Source organism: Camponotus floridanus, unplaced genomic scaffold (genome assembly GCF_003227725.1).
Source record: "Camponotus floridanus strain SB8 unplaced genomic scaffold, Cflo_v7.5 scaffold6, whole genome shotgun sequence".
Classification (NCBI taxonomy): Eukaryota; Metazoa; Arthropoda; class Insecta; order Hymenoptera; family Formicidae; genus Camponotus; species Camponotus floridanus.
Window position 1 is genome coordinate 2,627,262 of NW_020229769.1, and position 27,275 is coordinate 2,654,536.

Here is a 27,275-nt window from a genome sequence, read left to right on the forward strand (position 1 = left end):
AAAAATAAATAGCAATATAATCTTTCGAAAAAATGCAAAAAATGCATGTGTGCTCGTATTTTACTAATTAATAATCATATCGCGCACAGAGGACGTATCGATAAAAATGCGAGGAAATGCATTCTTCGTTCTTTTCAACAAATTTCAACGGCGCCTAAAATGAATGTATGCCACATCAACCCTTTTAGTTTCCATTTAACCGCATTCCTCTTACAATAGTGCTGTCGATTTTTTTCATATCGTCGCACTTTGTTCCCGACGAGTATCGAACTTGAACTTTATCGTTCCGCTCGCTCTCGTCCCTTTTCCTATTTTACGTTCTCGCATATATGTTTCATATTTCGTCGCATCGAATTTGAAGCTCCGTGACGAGTGCAGTCTGTTTGGCACACGAGTCATCCTTTTTTATTAGGAATCCTATGCGGTTCACTTCCTTGTTTTTACCTCCAGACCACCTTCATCCGGATCTCTGCGACATACTATATCTTTCGGGAAGATGCACTCTTCCTCCCTATTTTGATCCGCGCGATCCGTCGACTTTCTTCGTGCTCGCCTCTATTTGATCGACGCATTTTTTCGACTTGCCTTTCACCGCTGCTCACTTTCTTTCCGTTCACGTTTTGCCTCGTGCGCTACGTTGTACAACACCCTGTCTCGATTTTTCAGAAGATTTTTCAAATCATCCCTCTCGCTTCGACCGCTGCCCGTCTTTGTCGTCTCTTTTTACGAGCTATCTCTATCGTCATCCCTGTCTGTATCTCATCAGCACGCTCCGCTCTCGCTCCATCTTTATCCAGCCTTTACACGCACTTTTTCGTCTCCCCTCTTCCACCCGATTCACCCTCGATCTTCTACCTTCTCGATCTCACATCGCCTCGCTTCAACTATCATGGATCCGTCTCTGTTTCCCCTTCCCGTCATTGTCCCTTTCCCTCTCGTCTCAACCGCTGCGAGTGTCTCTCTTCGATATCACTCTTCGCGCCGTGTCCTCTTCCTTCAACCCTTGTTCTCTCTCTTCATCTATCATTCTTCCCGAGCTCTACCCCTCTCGTTCTCTCTCTTTCCCTCCCAACTATCTCCCACCAACCCACATGCACCCTCCACCGTCGTCAAGCGCCGGTTCCGTGCGGATTGGTCCTGCGCGCTAGGGGATGCTGCGAGATAATCGCGTCCTCTCGCCCCTCGCCTAACCACCCCCGCAAGTCACCCCGCATCGAGGGAAGCAGCAGTGAGAGCCAGGCCGCCGCCATAGCCGCTCCCCGGGCAAGAGGAAGGAGGAAGGAGGAGAAACCGGCGAACCACTCTCTCTCTTCCTCTCTCCCCCCACTGTTTCTCTCCGTTTTCTCGCTCTCTCCGTCTCTGTCCGACGCTCCCGGGTGTCCGCGTTGCGGTGTGGCGACGTTTTAACCTATATATTCCGGGCTGGAATTTTACCAGCGTGACTCGTCGTCTCGCACGCGTGCGAACCGGGCGAGCCACCCGGTGGTTCCGAGTGTGACGTGTGGACCTAGACACGCGAGCCGTTTCCACGAGCGACGTGTACATCCACGTTCCGTGGGAGACGGTGCCGATGATGAGATCGTCGTCGGCGAGGGCGACGACGACGACGACGACGACGACGACGACGACGATGACGACGATGATGATGATGGGCTCGGAGGGAGAGCGCGTGGACGAGCGTGCGAGAACAACGTGGTGAACGCGGCGTGTCCGAGTTTTTTTTGTCGATAACGATAACAACGATAAGGACACCTCGACGACGGAGAATTCGTACGACGCGTCGTCGACGTGGATAATTGTCGCATGCTATTAAAGACGCGAGAGTGAACGGTCAAGAGTGGATTACGGTGGTGCCGGACCTGTCAAAGAGGAGGTCCTCCGAGGATCCCGATGATTAGCGGACGACCGCGACGCGGCTGGCATGACTGAAAAATGCGGTACCTTCTAGAAGTTTGCGTTTGCAACGCAATAATCGCCGGCATGCGTATCTAACATCGTGTATGATGTCACGACACTCGTTCGGAATAGGCCGATCAGTGACGTCGATGGTGATAATTTGACGGAATAGAATAAAACTCGTGAGCGTAGTGAATTTATTCGCGTTAAGCGAAAATCCATAGTGATGACGATAGCGACGAGCCGTGAACTTGAGGGTTGCTGCAAATATTGTGTGCCATATCAGTGAGAGTATGCGCTGCGGATTGCGAATGTCATCGCGTAAACGCAGTTCGTGTATAATTCGTATCTACATCAATGACGGTGTTAATCGAGCGATTATCGTTAAACTCCCAAAACCAAAGGGCGATTAAAAAGAGATTATTCGATGCGATTCGTTGCAATGTAATGGCCAATATGATTACATAGTCGGCACGACACGCAACTACTAAATCTCGACACGATGATGACGTAAATGCAAATACCAGAGTGATGGATTTCGTCGAGAAAATACATGACTTTTTAAATGAAATACTAAGCGGTCGAATGTCACCATTAAACGCACATCAATCTTACGTTTACTCAAGCCTGACGATGATTCTTAAAGCACTGTCACTTTCGCGCCGACATAAATAAGCGAAAATTCGAGACGCGAGGAGAAAAGATACGTAATCAAGATCATTTCAGATAGATCTTACGTCGAATCGTGTGAAATTCCTAAGAAAATGCACATCGCGAGTCGTGCGATAATAATTGCGCGATTGTCCGGCCGAGATACGTTGCACAATAAAACTACATTTCTCACGAGGCATCTTAGAAAGTGGGCTTTGGTTGGAAGGAGGGTTCGTAGTCAATAACGTGCCGCCAAGTGTCCATAGACGAAGTACGCACGATATTCACCGGAGAATTTAATTAAGCGTGCCAAACATCCGGAATACCTACGAGCCGACCGCAAAAATTCTCGTCAGTGGTAAAGTCGATTGCGTGGTCAGACGTCATCGCGCGAACGTCACAAGTGAGATGGCATAATTCAAAGTTGACGAGGAGCGAGGATGGAAAAAGCGTGAACATTTATATATTGAAATTTTGCAACGTCTCATTTCCGAGAGATTTGCGTCGAGGAGACGCGATTCTTGTCTTTTCCATCGCGTTTTTCGACGCGGCGCTCGAAAGTGCAAAACGCTGATCGCTGATCGTCAGATGCAGTGAAATCAGAAGGACAATCAGGAGACCGATCGTCAAGCGATATTTGGCAAGAGTCGACCGATTGCGGCAGCATCCTGGTGGCACGTGCATGGCATTAAGCGAACCGCCGCAAACAATTGATCGCGATAATTCGATTGCCGGTGCATCTGACGCCTCAAGTTCCGGTTTTCGCCTGTCCGATATTGTATATACAGGACGTGCATAATCGCGGCTCATTAAGCTTCAACAGCGCCGACCGTTCGACGATCGCGCCGCTTTGTCCGCTGACGATGTAACGTCGAGATATCTCTTCGCGAGTCACGTGGCCTTGACAGTTCTTCTGTACGAACGAGCCGGAGAATTAGAAACGTGCGCGAAGTTCCAAGCCGGGCCGATCGCGATCCGATTGCTTCGTCTCGCGCCGATTCGGTAGAGTTTAATCTGGCGAATCTCTCGTTTGCGGACCGCAATTTTCGGCTTGACTTGGCTCCACTTGCGAGATACAAGTTCGTGAAATAAGACTCCCGTCTTCCGTTCTCGTGAATCGAACGCGAAACGGAATTCTGCTGAGATTGTGCCGATTGTCCTCACGTATTACACGTGTATTCGCCGTCGAAGTGCCGTACTGTGACGAGATCCTAGTGCCGTTCGTCGAGCCTCGACCGATCCGACACACGTCGAGGTCTCCTCGACGAACTCGATCGCGTCCAGCTCGAACTCGCGATGCCGTGACGTCTCGACGATGTGATGAAAGCGGACGATGTGCGGAAACAAGAGTAGGTATGTGTGCGCACGTGTATAGTTACGTCAAGTTCCTCTCTCTTTCCCTCTCCCGGTTTCGCTGTCTACCTCTCTCTCTCTCTCTCTCTCTCAGATCGAAAGTGGCGGAAGGGAGAGTGGATGCAGGATGAGAAGCGGTCATTTTAGGGTCAAGAGGACTGCTGCCTTTTCGAGGGTGGCGCGGCATAGCGAGACAACGCTGTTTGCTATTGTTGTTGAATTAAGCGATGTACGAAGCGAGCTATGCCCTTTAACACGCGGTAAGATCGATCTCGCGCACTCGAAACATCCGACTCTCGCAATTCGTTTAATCGAAGCCGAAGGGGATGGAATTAACCCTCGTTTCATGCCCGGCGCACCTGCCTCGCGCCTTCCTTCGATGTTTGCGTTTGCAGAACAGAAAATGATCTAATGCAATTAACTCTCTCTTTCTCTCTCTTTCTGGGTCGGGCATTTAAGGCGCGCGTGACATTTTTTACATAGGTTGCAAAGATATAAATTCATCAATATATTACACTCTTATCACAGATAAATTAACAATAAAAAAATATCCTCTTAGAATTGTTCTCTACATAATTATTATAAGTGTTGCGCGCGCAAGATAGAAAATTAATTTCGTTTTACATAATCTCTATAATAATTGTTTTCTTGTAAATATAATTTTACGTTTTCTTTATTTCTAGGAGACGTATAAATTACAGTGAAATTAAACATATGAAATTTAAAATTTAAAATTTTGTTTAAAAATTCAAAGCAAACAAAGTGCATTTATGATCTGGGATATATTTATTATTTATTATTTGCAAATTGTTTGATATCATCACAGATTAAAGCAAGTCATATTATAATTTTTTAGTATCATTTTCGATTTAGTATAATTTTCAAAGCTACTTTAAAAGAACTATAAATACGCTTGTTACAACCGGGAAATCATTAAAAATTAGTTTTCCTGATTTATAAGTCCCCGGATGCTTATTTTAGCGATCTTTTAAAATTTAATTCACAACGGAAGAGTGTTATAGAGACTGTCCCATAGAGACTGTAAATAACATTGCAGTTCAAAACTCAAATTGTTTCTAACTGTGCGATCTACAAAGTATCAGAAGAAATTTTCTCTTAAATTGCGTGTAAATGGCGGCAGTAACCTAATTTCGTCCGATATTGGCCCGATACTGCTCCCTTAAATTACGATGGCTCGGATTGACAAAACGAAATCGAGGTACTGCTTATTAACTTTGCGTTCAAAGAAGCAAAAGTGGCGTGGGACGCAAATCGACGATTCAGACGGAACGAAACTCGATTGAAAGCAACTCGCGGAAGCAACCACGAACCACCGTTTCATCATCAGACATCCTTTATTGACAAAGAATCTTGTCTACTTTTCGCAAATACTCGCGCTTCTCACTTCTCCCTATCAAATTTCTTACCCCAATCTTAATTTCATTATACTTCGATGCGATAAAATATTTAAACTCGTATCGCTTTTATCATTCCGTCAATCTATGCTTGTCGATAATATTTGATGTTAACGATAAATATGTTTTTATAGCTACATATATGTAAATCAGTCTCCATTGATGCATATAATTATTCTGTCAAAATTTCCTATGAGTTTAATGATGATAAAATAATGCAAAATACAATACTCGAGCCAATGAATAATAAATAAGTAAATAATCGAAATCATGTATTATATCGTCCATAAATTTTATGATAATAGCTGCGAAAAGTGATTAGAGTATTGCGTAAACAGCAATTACTAGATATCGACTGTAACAATTCTTTTCTCTGCGATTATATTTCTTTAATGATTTATTTTAATCGCTCGGTTTTATCAAAAAAGCAGACAATTGCTTACAGAAAATTTTCAAAATAAAGGACAACGATTGGACAGACTAATCGTTACCGATCAAAAGAAAAGTCAAACACCTTTACGATGTTGCGACATTCTCGAAGGCATTAAGTGTCACTTAATGGCCGATAGCCGATACCTCGACATTTGCCCTTCTCTCATGCTTGCGATGTACGTGCTTGTAGATCGAAATGGATTGGCGTTAACACTTCCGACAATTAGAAGCGATGCTCTCTCCTCAATCGAAGGTTAAGCGCGACAATTATTCGATTGCAAAAACATTTTATTGGTAACTAGGGAATTGTAGAGTACAAAAATCGTAGAATTAGTACATATTAATTAAATGGGTACTTAAATACACCGATGCCATTTAAGTAATATCATCAATCTCTCGGGTAGTTCATTCATTAAATTTTTTAAGTGCTCATTATAAAAAGATGTCACTTGTGTATAAAATTACTATGTAATTAGTAATTTAATATATAGTACATTTTATTTACTAGTACTATTTGATATCAAATATTATAGAAATAGCGCATAAATAAATTTGAATAGTTTATCTCGCAATCTACCACAGTTATCTTTTAAAGGACATCGCGCGCTCGAGTTTATATGATTAAGCATTATAATGTATTTATTTTCCACATGTCATCACTGTATCACTCTAGTATTACCTGCTTACGCATGTAAATTAATTTTCCGTTCGTTCATTGGAATTGAAATTGTATTTCAGGCCGAGCGCTCGAAAAGATGACGAGGATTGACGGTGTTCCGTTGTGTGCGTTCTATATGAACGTATAATATTCGTCACGTGTCTTCCGTGGAGCGTGAATGCCAAACAGCAGATAGCAAAATAATTACGCAACAGTTTTAATCAACGCGTCATCGATGCGAATGAACAGGGAGAATATATGTGTACGAAGTTATTAAACAAATCAATATCATCGCTCTTCATGAATTAACGTTTCGTCAAAATCGAACGTGATAATTTCGCATAAAATGCATTTATCTGAATTGACAGATGTCGAGATATCAATAATTCACGAGCGGAATAAATAAATGTCCGTGTATATAAAAAATATATATCAAACATATTATACAGTGTGCGCATTTCAAATAGATTCGACAGCAATTTAATGACAATTCGAAGTCATCCCTCTCTCCTTTTTATATATTATAATATATGCGATCAAGTGAGTCAAATTGAGTATTGACCAATTATTTTTGAAATATGTACATCTCGCTTTGCCGGATGAGGGAAACCACATGTATCTACCATTCGCGGTCAAAATTGCCGCTTGCACAGCTCGTGAGAAGATGAATAGCTCGGGGCATTCTCTGACGCGGATATTCAGGTATAACAAGTCAAACAAGGGAAGGTGGGAGGGAAGTATTTTGTGGCATCGATTGAAATTTATGACAGCCTTATATATATATATATATTATATATATATATATATATATATAATATATATATATATATATATATATGGCGTCTAACTATGACGTATCTCTCCTGCATGAGCAGTCCTCTTCCTGCCAATCATATTTTTCTCCACAATTATGATCCATTCCTTCGCGTGTGTTTCGTTTTTTTAGTAGATCCGGCGAATTTGTGCAGCATCCCGTTCAGCGGACTTCATCAATAAATATCGCGACATCCCCCTTATTGATCTCTACCGCGCTTTTTTCACTCGAGGGGAAACAATTTGTATAGCGTAACGCTGAATCGCAGCATGGCTCGAAATTTACAACCGCGCATACATCTCTCTCAAAGATTTAAGGCAACGCGAACGCATGACTTTTACCATGTGCGATGCACTTCGCAAAACGAGATTACTCTAATTAAATTAGACGGTCGTGATAGGCGTTGCGTTTTGCTAGAGGCGAAGGGTTGTCTGACCAGTGGGTTTTCGAAATTCAAAAACGCGACAAAGTACCGTTTCCCATGAAATTACAACGGTTTCTATGATTGAGCTGACACGCACGCTGCAACTTTCCGGTCGATGCTTCATATTGAGAGCATTATCTCGTTTTATTCAGAGCGCCGCTGCCCGTTCGTATTCTCGCTGCCGGTATCGTTTATCGGCTGGCTTTATGACGTCATAGCGCGCACAACTAGGTTATCATGGAGAATACCTGTATAAAATAACGATATGATATAATGCTCGACGTAGAAGGCAGATTAGATGACGCGGATATATAAATAAAAAGTGAATTGCTGGCGTTTGTAACAAAAAACAGTTATAAAAATTATTAAAAGTTACAGATTAGAAAGCACCCCAGATATAGATTGTTAACCCCGTTTATTATAACAAATAATTCCGTTTCGAGCCGATAAATGTCGCACTTTTGTAACCCCGTGCGTTAAAAAATTATTATTAATATTCATTGGAATTATTGTTATTCCAATCGAGCATATACATCTCACACAAAGACACTGCAATATGTAACGGATGATTTCATATGCACGTGCGTAATAATTTAAGTGGCTTTCGGAGGACAATTATACACCGATAAACAGAGCCCGCATTACCGGGGGATAAATTCTCGCGTTCGTAATTCCGGACAGCGATTGTTTTATTAATTCTGCGGTACTTCTACGGGCTTACAACGACTATTAAACGAGCATACGCGATTACGAACGCGTGTTTTTCGCCTTTACGGTGATTCTTAAAACTTAATTATCTCCGGACATGTCGCATTATCTGAATTTTCCCATTAGCACTGAGAGAGAGGAGAGTAAGGAGTAATGAAACCAGCCTGTAATGGCGCAAAATTTTCCTCGTAGAGAGCCGTGCTTTTTCCAACGCCTGCGATAAGAGCCGTTCCAGCATCCCGAAATTAAAAAGGTAATTAAAGAAGCGGATCGTAAAGGGAAATTACCGGTTTTTGTACAAACACTTGATTACACTTGAGCCTCGTTTCAATCTTGCAACGTGCCATTTTAACGCGTTCGATCATTTTCATTGCATGATAATCTATCATTTTTCCTCGAGATACGAGTAACTGCAAGAAAACAGTATTCTTATCAAAATTGAAGAGACTCGATTCTCTTGAGGTAGCAAGAGTGAAAATCTAGGGCAAGAAGAACCGATAATTACAAATAAAAGTTTCAATAGTCACATGTGATTACTCTTCTAGAAACGCGTACTGCCGTTACATTTTTACATCCTAACTTTTTCCCATTTTGCTAGAACTTACGAGAAAAAGTTTCGAGCATTTTCTCCCCTGTAACACCCTTTTTAATGTTTCCCTATTACCTATTCTAGTACTTTTAAAACATTTGTAAATTGTAAATGGAATGGACGTTGGCCTTCTTCTGCAATAAAATAACATCAAGCTGTGTCAATCCAGTAACTTAATAATAACAGAATATTTCATCACTCTCATCTTAATTGCTTGTATATATTGATATCTTTCCCCTTCACGACTTTTTTATTTGACGGGACAATAAAATAAACTTATTGTTGCTTGGCTGACCTGGATAATATACCGCATTTACTACATATTATAGTCGAACAATATAGTATCAGAGGTGGCTGATTCAGAACAGCCATAATGCATTTAGTACCTTGATTGAGACTAATGCAATCGTAGCCACGTGTTCATTAGTGACAATGAATATACAGTCGCGCGCATAGATATAAAATGTAATAAAAAAATCGGCAGAAGTTTACATCATTTCACTTAATGTTTAATCCGAACTTTAATAATGGTGATCCTTATAACATGCGCGATTGGAAAAAGCTGTCTCTTCGATATTAATTATAAAACCATTTGAAAGAATGAAAATTAAAAATTATTCAAGTATATTATTAAAAATACATTTCAATAAAAAAAGAAAAAGAAAAATGTATCGTAAATTTCTTAAAATATATAAAACTGAATATATTATATATATATATATATATATATATATATATATATATATATTGTAACTAAAAGTTATAACCCACGTTCATCATTTGAAATACTCTACGCGATAAAAGCGCTACGCAAACGGTTGATTGAATAAAACTCGGTGTAACATTGTATCCGCGTGTGCGACAGTTCTTGTACTTAATGTTCGAAACTGTCGTACCTGAATATTCGCGCGCTCTTGAATCTAGGATGACGGTAAATTTGAGGTCGCCCAATTATAAAGCGTAAACTCAGGCGTAACTTGCTTGTCAGACTTGTTCGTACATACGGGAAACCAATACGAAAAGTTCGATCGCACCGTATAAAGTCTTTTACATAGCCTTTATTCGCATTAGAAGTAAAAATACCATCCATTTTTCTTTCTCTTACTTCCTTGTCACCTGTTTCTGTCGACAGATAATCAATTCCCTTTCCGTCCTTATTTTTCTCGTCGGTCCTTTTTTTTTCACCGCATCCGGAGTAATTATCGGTCGCGGAAAGACCACTTAGATAATTAATGAGAAATCAAACTGTCCCTTGATCTGCGTTCCCAGTGCAAAATTGTCGAGCGAATGGCTACATCAAATCCGCTTATGGCTATATAATGCTAGGAAAGTACGCGCGGAGAATGCTTTTGGAGTTAATTAAGCGTAACACTAATGAAGACGTGAAGCAGGATTTAAGCAGCTTTATATTTATGCGATTTATATGAACCTAGGAACGTTTGCTGTATCCGTCCGACCAGAGTTTTATGAATAATTAATGGCTGGAAATTTTTCGAAACTTGAATTTACTTGTCGCTTGTATATATTCTTGAATTTGTTTACTTATTTATATAAAATAAATATTTAGTAAATAAAATTAATAAATAAATGTTGAATTATTGAAATTATTTAAATATTAGCAAAATTTAAAAAATCATTTTAAAATGTTTTTTTTCCATAGAGCACATTAATATTTAAATGCCTCATATCTGTTATACTACAAAAAATTTATATAAATGTATATAAAATACAATATTATAGTACATGTGTATGTGCATTTAAATAAAGTCTATAATCACTGCGCAATATTGCACACATTTGTAGATAACGAATTTGCAATCTTATTTTTTTTCCTCTTTTTGTTTTTCTTTGCAAGTTTCATTATAAGCCACGAGCGAGATCCGCAGTGCCGCTTATATTCTTTTGATAACTTATACATTTAATACTTCCCTGGTTTAGGATGCTTGGGGATCGCAGTCTTTATCCGTCTTTTCTTTATTTCACTGACCAGGTAAAGACAATTAACGTAAAACGGTCAAGTGGAAATGAAGCGGTAAAATATCGTGGCGTGTCACGCTAAAGGAGCGCGTTCCCGCATTAGTGGGTTTGTCGCTATAGACGGCAGCTAGGTGAAAACGTACCTAATGGCGCGTTTAATTAATCCGACCTTGGTTATTTTAATTATCCGCAGGCACTCCTTACGCGCGGCGACTTCATCCGCTCCGATCGACGCGACGAGAGGCGAAACTTGAACGTTAACGATCCCAGCCGACGGGGACATAACTCTGTGCTGATCGGCTTATAAACTTATCTAACCGTAGTTTTATCTTCTGCTGCTAGGTGCTGATCTCTCTTCATCATGAATGCATCTAGCGTGCATCTTTGCTTACTTGAGCTCGAACAATATCGTTCATCTCGAACTACGGAATAAAAGTGATCGAAGCTATTTTCACATTTTCTTCAATCTTTTATCCAGCAACATTAATGGAAACATAAAATGCAAATAATTGTCGGTTACGCTTCGAGAAATTTAAGAATATTGCTAGAATATTTTGGATTTTAATTTAATCGAAATAAAAAATATGTGAGATTAATTCGATTACTATTGAATATATTATACGCGTGCCTATCTTTCGCTGAAATAATAATTTATGCAATTATTTATACGATTATCTGAGAAATATAGAATAAATTTAAACCACTTCGATCATTTGATGGAATAAAGTACTTATTGATTGAATTTAATTGAAAAGATCCATTGTGATATATTGATAAGTTACTTTCAATTAAATATTTTATCCCAAAGCGCACACAAACACAACATATCAAAGTTTCAGTCGCTTTTTGAAAAAGCAAATAAAGTTCGTAGTATCACAGCATAAACTATTGCAAGTTCTAGATAAAACCGCTCGACACGTTTCAAGCGACAAATGATTTTCTTTTTGCAGTTTTGTTTGGGAACGCTGGGAGGATAAAATAACTTTGCTAGTCGACTTATTGCAAAGTCTTAACGATTTGTGGAGAAAAACGATATTTAATTAAAAACAGCGGCAACTTTCTTCTGTATTTCTACTTGGATATTTTCTTCACCGTTATCGAGAAACGACAGATATTGGATAGTATCAAGAATAGTATTTTTTTCTTTATAAAGAATAAAAAGGATTATCGGAATGTAAATTTTTCCGCGAAGACCAAGGCAAAAGTCTTGTATGAGATTATAAAATATATTGCTTAGAAATATAATATACTTCAATATTTTTTTATCTTCAGATAAAATGTTATATTAAAATAAGAACAGTGGAGGGAATGAAAGTAAAATATATGTAATTTAACTAAAGAAATTGCATAAGATGATGGAAATTTTTAAAAGAGCAACAATATAAGAGAAAACAACGTAATATTTGAAAAAAACAATTCTTCGGCCAATGCTTAAAGATAGAATATTTTCTTATAATTCTCTCTATTAGTAGAGTTTTTCCATCAGGTTTCATACAGCAGCAATTGCTTTTGAGACGACTTAATTTCATTGGTACAGTAATTTAAATGTCCTGTCAAACTTAACAGGCGAGTTAATTTGAACAGCCATCTCCCCGCGGTATTATAACTTATCGAGTCGTCTACCGGAATTCTTTTCCATCGACGCTAATTTCAGTCGGAGAAATTATTTCTCCCGCCAAACCAAACTTTTCTCCTCTCTCGAGAAAGTTTTTCATCCCTGATGGTTGACGATGAACCCCTGGAAAGCGCTATTCGACGTGCCGAGCACTTGAAACCAACCGTTGCTGCTGTCGATTATTTACGAAAAAAAGAAATCCTATATGCATCATACGGCAATCCTCGTCAAGCATTTTTACATCGTGTTTAATTCATCCGAATGAGTTCATTTTAAAAAAAATCCTAACGTCTTATTCATGCTTACTTGTCATAATCGCGAGCATTATATGTCGCGAATTCTCCAATATAAGAAACAAATCAATTCAAATTATTATTTGATATATTTATCTAGAAATATTCATAATCAGCTTCTATAAATAGTTTTTGTAAAATAATAGACGCCATCAATTTGAAAAGTATCTTTGATATCCGTAAGACAAGAGTAAGAAATGCGGGATAAGAGAACCGTTCAACCTTGAACTAAAAATCGAAAACGTCGCTTTCATCGATCAGTTTTTATTGATGCCGCGAGTGTATCTTGTATCGCGTTGGCAAGTTTTTATCTTTCGCAGCGCACTTCGACAGATAAAGTTCGTGTCAAAGGATATCGCAAAACCACGCTGTTGTTCAATATTGACGTTCTACCGCTTTTGCTAACCGGCACTTGCACTGAATACTCCGTATCGAGTCAATGTATAGCGCGAACTTACTAAATCATATGTCAGGAACAAACGGAATTTGGCGGAGTGGTATGCCCTATGCATGTATATATAAGCATGCGATATGCAACCTGATATACCGAGTGATTTTGCCTTTATTATTCGACAAATTCTGATTTTAACGCGTCGAAATTATTATTTATTAGAGAAAATGTTACGATGCAAAGATTTTTAATTATTTCTGTATAATATCAAGTTAGTGTAATATCATAGCTCGCTTAGAAGCACATGTGATGACTCTTTTCGACTAAATAGGATTTTGTTATTAAACAATGATCGTTTCCATTTTACATATTTTTGAAGAAAAAAATCCTGGCGAATAATTAATTCATCTCTCCTATAATTTCTATGTTACAAAAAATCAAAGCAATATAAAAAATATGTTGATATCAAAAGAATGTATATTGCTTGTCACTAATATGCAAATTAATCAGTGTAGCAAACGTAACTATTTAATGAGTTTGATTAAAAAAAAAAAACGAATTTCTCAAGTGAAAGATACGCAAACGACTAAGTGTTTCTCGACAGTGAATTTTATCCTCTCTCATTATCTAGGAGAAGCAGGATAAGCCGTTGCTGTTTTGCGGATAATATCGTTGTTTATTACCAGCTAGGCAAAAAGTAATGAAGCGAGCCCTATCTACGTTTTGCACATGGCAACGGGGAAGCAATAAACGATGCTGTAAATTATAAATCCGCCAAATAGTAGCGATAAAAGCAAATGTTTATCTTGCTTGACGTACCGAAATATTGCCAGTATATTTATAAGAGATTTAAAACATTTTAGTACTGATCGCAATTGTTGATGCAACTGCAATTGTGCTGATATAATATAGCAGAGCATAAAAAAATTAAGATAATACCAAAATATTACTGCTTTTGTCAATATTTACAAAATATGTGTGTGTGTATACGCGTGTATGCACATAGCACACATTTTTCAAATATTAAAAACTCATTTCGTGCGTCCACTAATATTTGATTCTTCGTTTACATACGGAGAACCTGTAATTTTACTAGTTTATTTCTGCTACAAGAGAACGAAATCTGTATTTTATTTGTCTAAATATCATTAATGAATTGCAATATTTCGCAAAATGGTTTATTTACTTAAATTTATTAAACAAATCTGTTAACTTTAAATTAATATAGCATTTCTATACTAAACTTTAGAATACAGTTACTGTAATAATTTTCAATTTCTACTATTATGTAGCACTAATCTTGATACAAATTCGTTTTATGTACATCAGATAACATTTTATTTTATATATATCAAATGTGTTTCTATATGACTCATTTTAATCAATCCGTGTGAGTCTATTGATTATTAGTTCTCTCTTTAGCCGAGTACTTGTAAACTAAATAATTGTATCAGCATAAATAATACATTAATTTTATATGACGTATCGTATTTGTCGATTTTAATACATATAAATATGCAATTATGCATAATCGCGATATAGAACAGATATAAATGATTGATAAAAGCAGCATAATATATAAAAAATTTATCACGCAATGATTTCTTTTCACTTATGGATAAAAGTATATGAACGAGATCTTCGCTCAATTTGATTACGATTTTCATGTTCACTCAATTATTTGTTTTAATATTTATAATGCATCCATCTCTCATCCTATATCACTAAAATTTTTTATTTTTTTTATTAATCGAAGTAGTCATCAATGAAAATTGTTTGCTCGAACATTCAATTAAAAACTGGACGAACTAAAATATATTGTAATTTTGTTACAGACGTAATTTCCACTATGCAAAATAATATCAAAAGATGATTACTAAAAGTTGTTAGAATAATGTTTAAAAGCGTACAAAAAAACGCTGTAGTGTCGTCGTTAATTTAAACGAATATGTGAGTTCTTATAAAACCAATATATACGGTTTTATTCCATCGGGTTTTCCTGTATTTTTTTATTAAACTTTAATATTTTTTTATGCGAATAAGATCAAAACAAAATACTTCAATGCTGCAGTTATTCTTTTTCAACGCTGTTAAAAAATATTCAATATTATAAATACAGAACAAAATACTTGAAAAAGTAAATTAAATCTTCTTATTCTCTTCATTAATTAGAAGTTATTATTTAAATTTTGCAATATTAAATGTAATATAATAATATAAAAAATAATAATATAAAAAAAAACAAGAAGAATGTACGCAATACTTAAAGTCAATTTTTCTTATGATTTTTCTTATGTTTTTTCCTTTAATTTTATTTTTTTTCCAGAAAAGTGTTGAGGAAAATAACATATATATGATATACTGTCAGCTTGCGTATATTAGACAAGATAATAAAAAATTTATAATGCAATTTCGTTTGTGATGAGATATAAAAAGCTTTCATGTTAATTATATTTGAAGATAAAACACAATCATGTAAATCTATCAATGTTTTGATTGAAATATTTCAATATGTTTTTTATTATCTCTCTATGACGTATTTTTATTAAATAAATCAGCCATTAAACGACCTGGAAAACAAATATGTTATTACGATTTAATAAAATTTGGCAGACATGCTGCTTTTATTAAAAATTGTGTAGCCTTTCATATAGCCTTCAAAGATGTTCAAATATATTATATGTATAAATTGAGACAATTATTTTCTAAATTAATATATGATATATAGCGAAATTATTAACTTTTATATGTAACACAATTTTTCCTAAAATATATATTTTATAAATTATTCAAGTGGTCTGTTTTAATTGCCTCACTCTATATAACTTATATTTTTAATTATTCGCTCATTTTTCATTCAATAGCGTTAGAAATTAATTTTTACGTTAATCATATTTCACGTGTCTCGAATCTTTGCTCTATAGATTTTTAATTTGTCGAGAGCCAGTATCCTGATTGGCTGGAATTTTAAGAACCGGTTATCGATGAAAGACTCGCACAGTTTAACCTTTCATGCACGACCTATGAAAAATCTGATATCTACCCACATGATGGAATTTAAATAGCCATCCTTTTAATAATTCCGCTTGTCGATTAATTGATGAAGAGAGATACGTTCTATCACGTACGCTTTTTTGTAGTTAACATACTTGCAATGTATGAATGTTAATTTGTATAAGTTTGTCTGTACCAGATATCAAGTTTTCAAGATAATTTGTACTTGTAAACAAACATTTTATAAATAAAAGCCATTTTAAGCTAATTAAATACTATTTTTAGACGATAGAAAAATATTTTCTTGTAAAACAAGTACGAATCAAATCTATATATGATACAAATACTAAAACATACGCGAACGAAATTTCTAATTTCATGTTAAGCAGCAATGACTCAAGTAACAACGATCGACAACTCAAGGAGTTCAATACATAAAAGTTCGTCGAAGCTTGGCCGAAGAGGCAACTCTGCGAGCTCGTTCTCTTTCCGCTGTCGATTGTACCAAATGTCTTTGCCATTCGAGCGCGGAGAGACACTCGCAAAGTGCAATTGCGATTGACGAGCACGCGAGAGATCGACTCGAGTTCGCCCTCCCCCGGAAGAACCACTTTAACCGCGGGTCGGGAATCCCGCTGTTATGCAAATTCCGCGATAATTCCGAGCATTTTTCATTCCCTCGTCGCACTGCGTGCTACTCTTCCCTGCCCTTCTCGCCCAGGCTTTCGTTTATCCTCTTTATCGCGTGACTATATATAGTAGATCGCTCATTGTCAGTGTAACAATGATCCTACATTCCATGAAGGCTTGTTTTGAGGAAAATAATGTGGAAGTTTTTCATATAACTTTCAAAAACTTTCTCCGATATGTTAATATATTTTTAATTAATAAAATTCTAAACATTTCAGCGCAGTTTGGAATAATCTTTAAAATTCTTTTAGGAAATCATCCTGATTAAAATATCGTCAAATGTAATCCAAAAAGTATTGATAAATTTATATTTTGTTTCTTGAGAAAAATAAAAACTTTGTAAAAATTTTGCTACGAAACTAGTTTAATCCGAGTTAAGACTACATATTAAAAATCGAACATTTCATATGTGTAAGAATCGCGACGTTAGACTGCATCAAGATAAAAAAGTAAAGAGAAAAATATAGAAACACATTATTATCATGTCTGTGAAATTTAATACATTGTAATAATAAAACTCATTGTGATTTATAAATCTTTAAATTCTATTTTGTACTTGATATTTTATCAGTAACTGAAATTTATTGCTTTATATATCTTTTATCAGAAATATTATATAAATTATGACTTATATCTCATCTATCTATATAATCCGAGATTTTCAATCTTTCGATATATATATGGATTACAAAAATAAAGATTATAATGTTATATATATATTAAATATTTAATAATTAAGATTATATTTTTGAATAAAAAGTTTCCATAAAAAATTTCAAATCTCCGATATAAATTTCATGCTTGCATGTTCAATCAATTGAATAAATTCGATTTTACCGTCGTTACTCGTATCCATTTTATACTAGTTCATAATGTAATACGATATGACAAAATGTAAATTCAATTCATGTTACATGATAACAACGTGTACGCGTGTGTATCGCTTTAGCATTATATATGCATATCGGAACGATGTCAAATTACATCGAAATAAGAATTTGAACGAGAATGGCAAGAGAGCGGTAGATAGTTATAGCTAGAAAGAAAGCAAAAAGGATGAGTCTCCGCGAGATGCGCGCTCCAAGAGCTCCTCGAAATACATGAATATTTACCGGGACGAGAGAAAGATTCACTTCCTGCCGCCCACAGAGTCTGTCCATCGAACTTGGAAGAGATCGAAGTCTGTCGTTGTCGGCGGATGTCCACTTACGCGACGAAGAACGAGGTGACACGAGCAATTCGTATGTAACGACAGTTTTATGTGAATGAAAGTTTATCCACCCGCGCTATCCGGAATCCACTTCGCGTTACGACGCTTTTAAAACGAGGATCTAGTCATCTTGGACCTTCGCATTCGCGAAATTCGTGAGCTAACGTCGCGTTGAACGGGAGGGAATCGCGATTAATTATTATTCGTGAAAAAATTGGCATACTTGAAACTTTACCTCGAAATATTCATTACGTAAATGTTACTTCATGATGACGTGGATACAGAATTTCGACCGCGCACCTATTAAAGCGGAGGCTGACCTGAGTGCTCGAACGAGGATGAGAATAACGAGAACTTGTAGCATACACGTTAGAGTTTCTCACGAGAGCTGCCGCTAACTTTAATTGGTTTTCTGAGAAACGAGATCCTATTGCAACGTCCACTTGCAAGTAAGAAACGTCTCGGTAACGTTTTTTATCGGTCTCTCTCAATAGAGAGACGGCGTGATTTTTACGTATGTTTTTTTCTCATCCATGTTTTATGAACATCGCTCGTAATTGAAACACTGTAAGTCTGATAATGTCTTATAGATCCGATAAAGCAGATTTTTGCCTGATTTTAGGACACTCGTGCTTAGGATTCCCATTGTCGACTCGATCTCGCATGTGTATGACATTGCATGGAATGTGCTTAAGTACAATAGCGAGAGCATTTCTCGTCAATAATCCACTTCGATCGACATGATGGATTGTCTTTCGATTAGATACGGACATGTAGGAGATCCTCGCAAGACGAAGCGCCCGCTTGAGCATATTCGACGCATACATGAATACGAATCGCTTCTCGCGAGAGACAACTTTCAGGCTGAAAGAAACGTCATTTTCCTTTTAGAAATGAAGAATAATAAATGCATCGCGACGTCACGCTTTTTTAGCATCCTTTATGTATACGCAAACAAAAAATCCCGCATTTTATTAAACATAATAACGAGACGTACCTATATTTTTACTTTACATTCATGCATTTTACTCGGTAAAAATGCTAATACATATTTCCATTTCTTCCTAAATTATATATATTTTACTCGGTAAATAATAATGATGATATATATATTTTCATTTCTTCTTGAATTACGCATTTTTCTGGAAGGAATGTATTCGCGTAAGGTATTTTGTATGCAAATTTCAAAGTGATTTGTGCAACCGTTACAATGTACACCGAAAAAAGTGCTTCAGCGAAAATTAATGTAAACGCATATACCGCGGAGTCAGCCGTTTTAACATTGGTTTGTGAGACGTAGTTCGTGTCGGATGGTTTTTATAACTCCACGAATTTTTTTCGCATGCACACACACACACTATGATATTTATTTCAAAAAAAGATTTGTACGCAACTATACAAAATCATATAAAATATCGCATCGATATTTATCACACTCCCGTAACTCTTTAAAAGCCGGGCTTTACGCGCGAGGGATTTATGCGCGTTCGCGCGCAATCTTACGTCATAGTGATTGTAAAATACGACGGATATCGATATTAGATTTGTCGCACGAGGCGCGTATTTGTGATATCGGAAACGAAATCAAAGCTACGCGCGTCGGGATTCACTGCCAAAATAACGAATGCAACTTCGTCGCCGGGCCAGCGCGCGGAAATCGCAAATCGGCGTGATAGAGTTTGTTGCAATGCGTTGCGACAGCCTCCTACCGTCTCTATATATCGTAGACACTATATTCCAATCGCCATCGATGTCTCACGACGACCGAGATCACGATATCACGCGCCTCGTATTTTTGATTCGGCGACTTATCGGATGCTGCGCTCGCGATCCGATCAAGAATATCCGACGACGAGCGAAATTATGTCGAACATGTCATAACTGGGACAGTCGCCAGACTGACATCGCACATTTCAGATTTTGTATAAATAATTCGTTTTTTATCCGTCCGTGATATTCTCTCTCTACTCGCGCGAAATACGAAAAGACGAGTACAATATTCTTTGAAAATCGTTAACGATAAAAGCGGATTGTAAAACTAACGGGCTGCGACAGTGTTATAAACGAGCGATCGATTTTCTGCTAAAATGGATCCAGGATTGAGGAGAGATATCTCCGTGGAGGATAGCGATTTCGCGCCGCTCTACTGATAACAATTTAAAATCACCACGATCTTATAAAGTTTGATAGAATGCAGAGCTATTTTTCTTCCTTTCCCTATCTATATTAATATCCCGTTAAGTTAGAGAAAATTGCGAAGTTTGATTTACCGCGCCATCATTATTATTATTTGTAGCTTTTGGGCTAAATTTTATAGAAATTAAAATAAGCAATGTAGGAACGTCAAAGGCATTAAATTTAATCAAAGGAAAAAACTTTTCTTGGTGTTTAAAATGAAGGAATTTTAAAAACTTTAGTGTTATTGAGAGGAAAATTATTGACCAAAATATTCGCGGATATTATTTAAGAAAAATTAGTGTGATAAATTATTGTCCTGTTCCGCTTATTAAATTTTTATACCAACATTATTCAGCATTTTAGCTTTAAATCTTAGGTTCGTGAAAATATGCCATAATATATCATTCTATTTCCGTTTCTACTTAATTCAATGACAGGAAACAAATGGCATAACGTTATAAGCCGGAACAATGTCGAACACATTGCTTCTGTGTCATCCCAAGGGACACGACACGCATTGGTATAGGAAAGATGAGACTTCAACGCCAAGCTGCATCTTTTTGTTAGACATTACACTCGCAGGAATACTCGTCGGTGTCATATTAGACCTGAGGACATCTTCAGGCTCGTGTACCTCAGCGCAGTGACCGCAGTAATGACATCCATGAGAATTCCAGATACGAGACCAATACTCGTTTCCGCGCGAATAGCATCAAACTAGCCGTTCTACGACGTTTCCAGTAACTTTTTTTATTATTGCGAGAAAGCATTGGTATTTTATAACACTCGGTCACTGGCTCCGAGAAAACTATATTTTGTGATTTAGAAGCTATATAACGGAACGAAATAAAAGATTAGCTTGTAATATATTTTATTATTATTTGGATGTCTCCAGATACGTCAATTCCTTATTTAGGAAATGTATAGAAAATATTATTCTATTATTATTAAAACGGTTCGCTTTAATTCCTTGCATGAATTAATTTTGAATTTCAAATATTTTCTGTTCTTGTATAAATAGAAATAATTATTTCCACTTTAAAATTAGATTTTTAATTAGAAATTACATTTTACCTACGAACATTTTTTTTTCTTTATCGAACTCATTCATATAAATTAGCAAACTCTCTCATGTTCTCTCGTTGAATTATCTGCAAATATTACATTTGCACAAGAGCGGTCTGATTTCTCATAATAGCGATCATTTGTGTAACGATCAGAAATGTATTTTTATACATTTATACAAGTCGTATACGAATACATCTGTCTGTGCATGCCGTAATATACGATATAACGGCGTCAATGGAACGGCCCACGTTGCGCTTCACTAGAAATTGAATTCTTGTATCGACAATGACGAAGAAAGCGCATTCTCCGCGGTATATTCCGCCAGTCCAATAATGATAGGTTCCCGATGGTTAAATCGAAAGGTCGCGTCGGAGACCTCTTCGAGTCGCTTCTCTCGAGAGTTTAATTCGTGGCTTACGCAATGTGTGCGTTTTCACTCACTTGCGCGCTCGTTGCAAAATGAACTTTGGGTTTACTCATCGCGCTGATTTCCGCATGCGGATAAACCAATCATTCGCAATATCGCACAACATATGCGTGTATACAAGGCTACGTGTCTTAGATATCGCACACATATCGCGATTCGCGTATCCACTTTATCAAAGGCGAATTATTGCTTCATAAAAGAAAAGAAAAAGAAAAAACAAGTGTGAAGCTACATTTTAACAGTTTGTTTCGTTAATATTGATGCAAAATGTTTTTTTAATACAATATCGCACAACATATGCATGTATAGATGCATATAAACATATCACACACATATCGCGATTCGCGTACCCATTTGATCAAAGGCGAATTATTACTTAATAAAAATAAAGGAAAAGAAAAAAACATGTTTGAAACTAGTACATTTTAACAGTTTGTTTCGTTAATATTGATGCAAAATGTTTTTTAATGCTTTTGTTGCAAAGAAAGATTAATTACCGAAGTTTATACTGTTAAAGACTTTATAACCAAAAGATCAAATATAATTCTAGTATATTCGGTGTTTCGAATTGAGTTTTCACAATCGATATGAAGATTTGCGGAAGGCAAGCATTAACTACTACAATTATTGTCAGAAAGTTATATGAGTTTCAGTATATTATTGAACGTAGTTATTATTAGATTTGGTTACATTTGATTGGATTATTAACTCTTGTTACATTATCAAAATTATTAAATTCGTAAATAATATGCAGAATTCGCTTAATTCTATAAATATTCAATATATCGCAAAAATTTGTTAATCTTTGAACAGAATAGGAAAAATAATTCTTTTAGAAATAAACTAAATTATATTGAATTTTTAAAGTTTTTTTTAAGAAAAAGAATCCCAAGAATCTATGAACATTAACCTGAAATAAATTATTTTAGTTGAAAAATCACGAATTTGCAACTTATTAACTGATTCATGAAATATGCTTAATTTTCTTGTCGTTGACAAAAGCACAAAACAAAATTGATACATTATGCACCACGTACATCCGGTTATTGAAAATAAATATTTAAAAAATGCAGCGCATCCATAACATAACAAAGGCTATTTATAAAAACGAAAAAGAAATTAATTCATTTTCATCTGGATTCGCAATCACGGCTGCAGCGCTTTCAACGAAGGCTTCAATCATAAAACGTTAAAAGCACGATTACGCTTGCATTTTAATTCGCAAAATTAGCGCTTCGGGAAATTTTTGTGCTAATCGATCGCGTTTCATGCGCGCACATAATGCGTAGTATGATCAGCGAGATTTTGTCGTGGCTTCTCACTCTGATTAAATTTTGTGATTTATCGTCTGCGCGACAGTATTTCACGAGAAAGTGTTCCCATTTGCATAACACTGCGTTGCGCCGGTCGATACAGAAATACTGTCTTCAGTCTGGCCCCGCTTTCGGAGTAGAACATCGAACGCAAATGAGACACCGACGAGAAATAATTTATCTCCGCGCGATGATATCGTATACAACGCGGAGCATCAAACTTGGAAAATAATTCCTGGCACAGAAATGTTTTATACGACCTTTTCTCGACAAATTACTATTAATTTTAAAACAGTTCTCAATTCTATATATGCTAATAATTATTATTGTAATTTCTATTTGCCTGTTCATTGAATTATATCGAATAACAAAAAAAAATTAAAATATTATAAAACGAAAAATTAATTTATAATAATATTTGTTTTAAACAAATAAAAGGATACATGAAAAGTATAGAAAGAGTTTGCGAAAGAATAAAATTCATAATAAACTTTAATATAATTGCATCTCGGTGCAAAGAACATTACGACTAAAATTTTAATCGCTATATGTGTATAGAGAAGTTAAAATAGTTAAATTTTTAAAAACATCCTTTTTTATTTTATTTACAAAAGTCCTGTCCAAATATATAATATGTACAAAGAAATGAATTTGCCAAGTGTTTCTAACAAATGTAGATAAATAGTAGCTTACGTAAGTACTTACGCGATGCATTTTAAAATATGTTGCTTACACTCTTGGCAATTTTACATATTTGGTGCAAACACGGTTATTGCCTCTTTTCCGATATTTTATCGAAGTATAACTTTTCTTTCTGTTAGAAAAAAATGTTCTATTCTAATTACGAATTAATGTATTAAGAGGAATGATATTAAATAGAACAGGATGGGATCGTGTGAAACTACTCTCAATTTATAAATTTATAAATTTAAATTCTGAAATTTAGATTAAAGCAAAACTAGATTATTAAATAGGGTTGAAAACACTACTCATGCATGTTTATTATTTAAATTAAGTATATTAAAATGTGAAAGTAAATTTTATGCGAGACTGACTTTTGCATTGTATTTATTTACACTGCAATATAAAATATTAAACTTTCAATTGCGAGTCAAAAACTTGAGATAAAATTCTTTATTTTCCGCATGATTGTTTGTTTTTGTTTATTCCTTACACACGTATGTGTATATTTGCTTCTCTTGGAAAACTTGTCTTGCGTAACCTACTTCGAAATTCAATTTTCCCGAGATCTATATATATCTACCCTACATTTGCTTGTTTTCGTACGACGGATCATGATATTTTACCAACTTTGTTTTATAGCATCTGCTTTGTAACATTAAAATTCTAGATACTTTTGCCAATGAAAGAAAGAAAAAAAACGGCTTCTTTGTAAACACTTTGGCTGTTAAGTATCTGCTTTAAATTTAGTTTGCTTTATCATCTGTCAAACAATTTTTAATGACGGTGTTATAACAATTTATTTTCTTTTTTGCACGATCGTGTTTTTTTATCTCCCCCAACATCACTTACATATTCAATGTATGTTTTTATAAGAAGGGAAAAAGAATTTACTAGAAGGCGGAAAAATATGTCGAATATACTTTATACTTGTTAATATTAATTTTTCTTACACGCGTATTAATGTAAAATTATATATTTTGTAAAATTATCTGAATTGTTGTTATATTCCATCAAAAAAATAAATAAGAAATAAATAAAAAAATAAATAAATAACGAATTATATATTATAGAGTTATTTATAATGAGTTATACATTGATATTAATATACATTTAATATATATAACATATAACATTTAATGCCACAATATAACATAACTTAAAAGTTATATAGCTTTTGGAGATTACTCGAGGAAATTCTGTACATACGATATTCCTGATTTTCGTTCGTGTCCTTTCAGTTTCGCAAAAGCCGAATAATCCAGCCAATATTGTCTGGAATTTCGGCAACAACCGTTACTCTGGTGACTTCTCTTGTCACCATAGTAACTCCTGATTGCGAATCGAGCCCTGCAGAGGTTCATAGGACCATGAAAACGGATCTCGCTCGCTACTAAATATCCTGAGCAACGAGATCATTTTCTCGGTCCGTACGTCGAGTGAATTCGCCAGTGACGAGAGCAAGAATACTGGGAATGCCATTTCAATTTCAATCTGGACGCGGAGGAACAAATTTAAACAGCGAAATGTAATCTTATTTGCGGTTGCCTACGCGGTTCTCCATTACTCAACTTCGTGCATTCACTCGTAAGCATAATTGAAACCGAGATAGTTTTAATAATCGATATAATCATATCATGTTTGCGTATACCTGTTCATTTATTCGCGAAAGTCAGGTAACAATACGCGCCCTCGTTCCTTTATCGGAATTCATACGTCCCGATAATGTACATACACTCGAATACCTTGGTGAGAAAGGGCTACGATCGTCAAGCTATTTGATATCGAGAATCAGCTACGGTCAGTTCTTGTTAATTTTCTAACTTTATATAGTAAAGAGTAATGGAATTAACGGAACTTCATTCGTAGAGTACAGTTTCGGTGAGTTGCGAAGCATTTCTCGAACAATCCCGAGGGATTACTAAATACTCGAAACTACTATGTACATTCGTGGCATCTTGCTATTTCAGGATACCATTTTTAGAAACTGCGTTATAAACTTACCTAAAATATGCATAAGATTGATAACAAATATATGCAATCATATTTCTTGACAGTACATTAATTATATTATTACTATTTTTTAATGCAGTTCTTTTTTTTCCTTTCTTTTGATGATTTATCATTTAATTCGATTAAAATTAATTACGTCACAAATATGTATATTTTTAAGAAATGGATTAGTATCGTCTCATATCAACAATACATTTTCTTAGAGACACCTCTTCTATTTCTCCCGTCTTTCGCTTTTAGCATAAAGGGCTGATTTAAATGCGCGAAGTTACGTGAAACAGATATCTATAACTCATCCACCGTAACGTAGTTACAAGTCGTCGACTTAACACGCTAAATAGGCAATATAACTTGAACATGATATACATATGCCGTCTTATATTTGCGCAATCTCTGTGAATTCGAGGTATAATTCACAATTAAATTTATGTTTAACAACCGCGTATAATTAACAGCATAGGTACATCGGAGATACTATATGTATATATATATATATATATATATATATATATATATGCAATAGCCAAAAGTTTAATGGCATTCAACACATCTACTATCACACATGAGAATATTCATTATGAATTTCGAAATGTTCGCAATTTTGAAATAATAAAATAATTATTTGAATAAAACTCCTCTCTATTAAACTATTTTATTTTCCCAATTTTAGCGAAATAATATTTTAAAAATACAAAAAAGAGAAACATAAATTTAAATATTGAAATAATAAACTGTATAAAAATAATTTCGCAAAAATATGCCCTCTTAAAAGATTTTCAAGCAAATATATATAGAAAAAATGTAAAATCTTAGTTATACAACAGAAAATAATATTAATAACAGTTTATACTATGTGTACGTATTGTAAAATATTATTAACACGCAAAGTTTGTGTTTTAATCAAACTCAGTGTATCTCTCAAAAGAACATAAAACGTAATATTTCAACCTGTGATTAGCTTTATTCTGCCTTCATCAGACATAAGTGAAAAAATAAGTAATTAATTATACGTTGTTTTATAATTAAATGTAACTCGATATAAGTCCTATGTGGCTTTCGTGCGTCAAAGAGCGTTTTCCCGTCGAAATGGAAAAGCATGTGAAAAGAGAGAAAGAGAGCGCGGTTTTGCAGACATTACCGTATATTTCACTTACTGCAATGTGAATTTACTCGCGTACAAAAGTGCGCGAAATCTAGTAGTAGCCTACACTAGTGATTATCGGGTCGCCTGCGTGGCGAGAAAACTGTAAACTACTTCGTCGTGAGCGGCCACCCCGTTGGCGCGCATTTTCCGGTGCGGTTTCTCCTTGGTAGCGGCAAGTACTTTATTTTCCCGTTCAGCGACTAAAAGTGCACGTCGTGAAATTAACCACCGATGCTCGGTAGCGAACGACAATTTAAAGCGCACAGCAACCAGGAACGCCAGACCCGACTAGGACCGATTCCCTACTTTCGGACTGGCCAGCAGTCTCAGTTTTGTCACTT

General features: G+C 35.8%; 1 protein-coding gene and 1 long non-coding RNA gene across 10 annotated transcripts in view; one reads left to right on the forward strand and one right to left on the reverse strand.

Annotated features, from left to right (window-relative positions):
- LOC105259446 overlaps positions 1–27,275 on the reverse strand; it is a 59,439-nt gene that overhangs the window by 18,879 nt on the left and 13,285 nt on the right. The window lies entirely within an intron of this gene.
- LOC105259444 (cyclic nucleotide-gated cation channel alpha-3) overlaps positions 1,241–27,275 on the forward strand; it is a 154,536-nt gene continuing 128,501 nt past the window's right edge. For 6 of the 7 annotated variants that reach the window (XM_011271376.2, XM_020030045.2, XM_011271381.2 and 3 more), the window contains exon 1: positions 1,241–3,900. The gene's annotated coding sequence lies outside the window, so the exon portion shown is untranslated. The remainder of the gene's footprint in view (positions 3,901–27,275) is intronic. The other variant, XM_011271377.2, reaches the window with a different exon arrangement.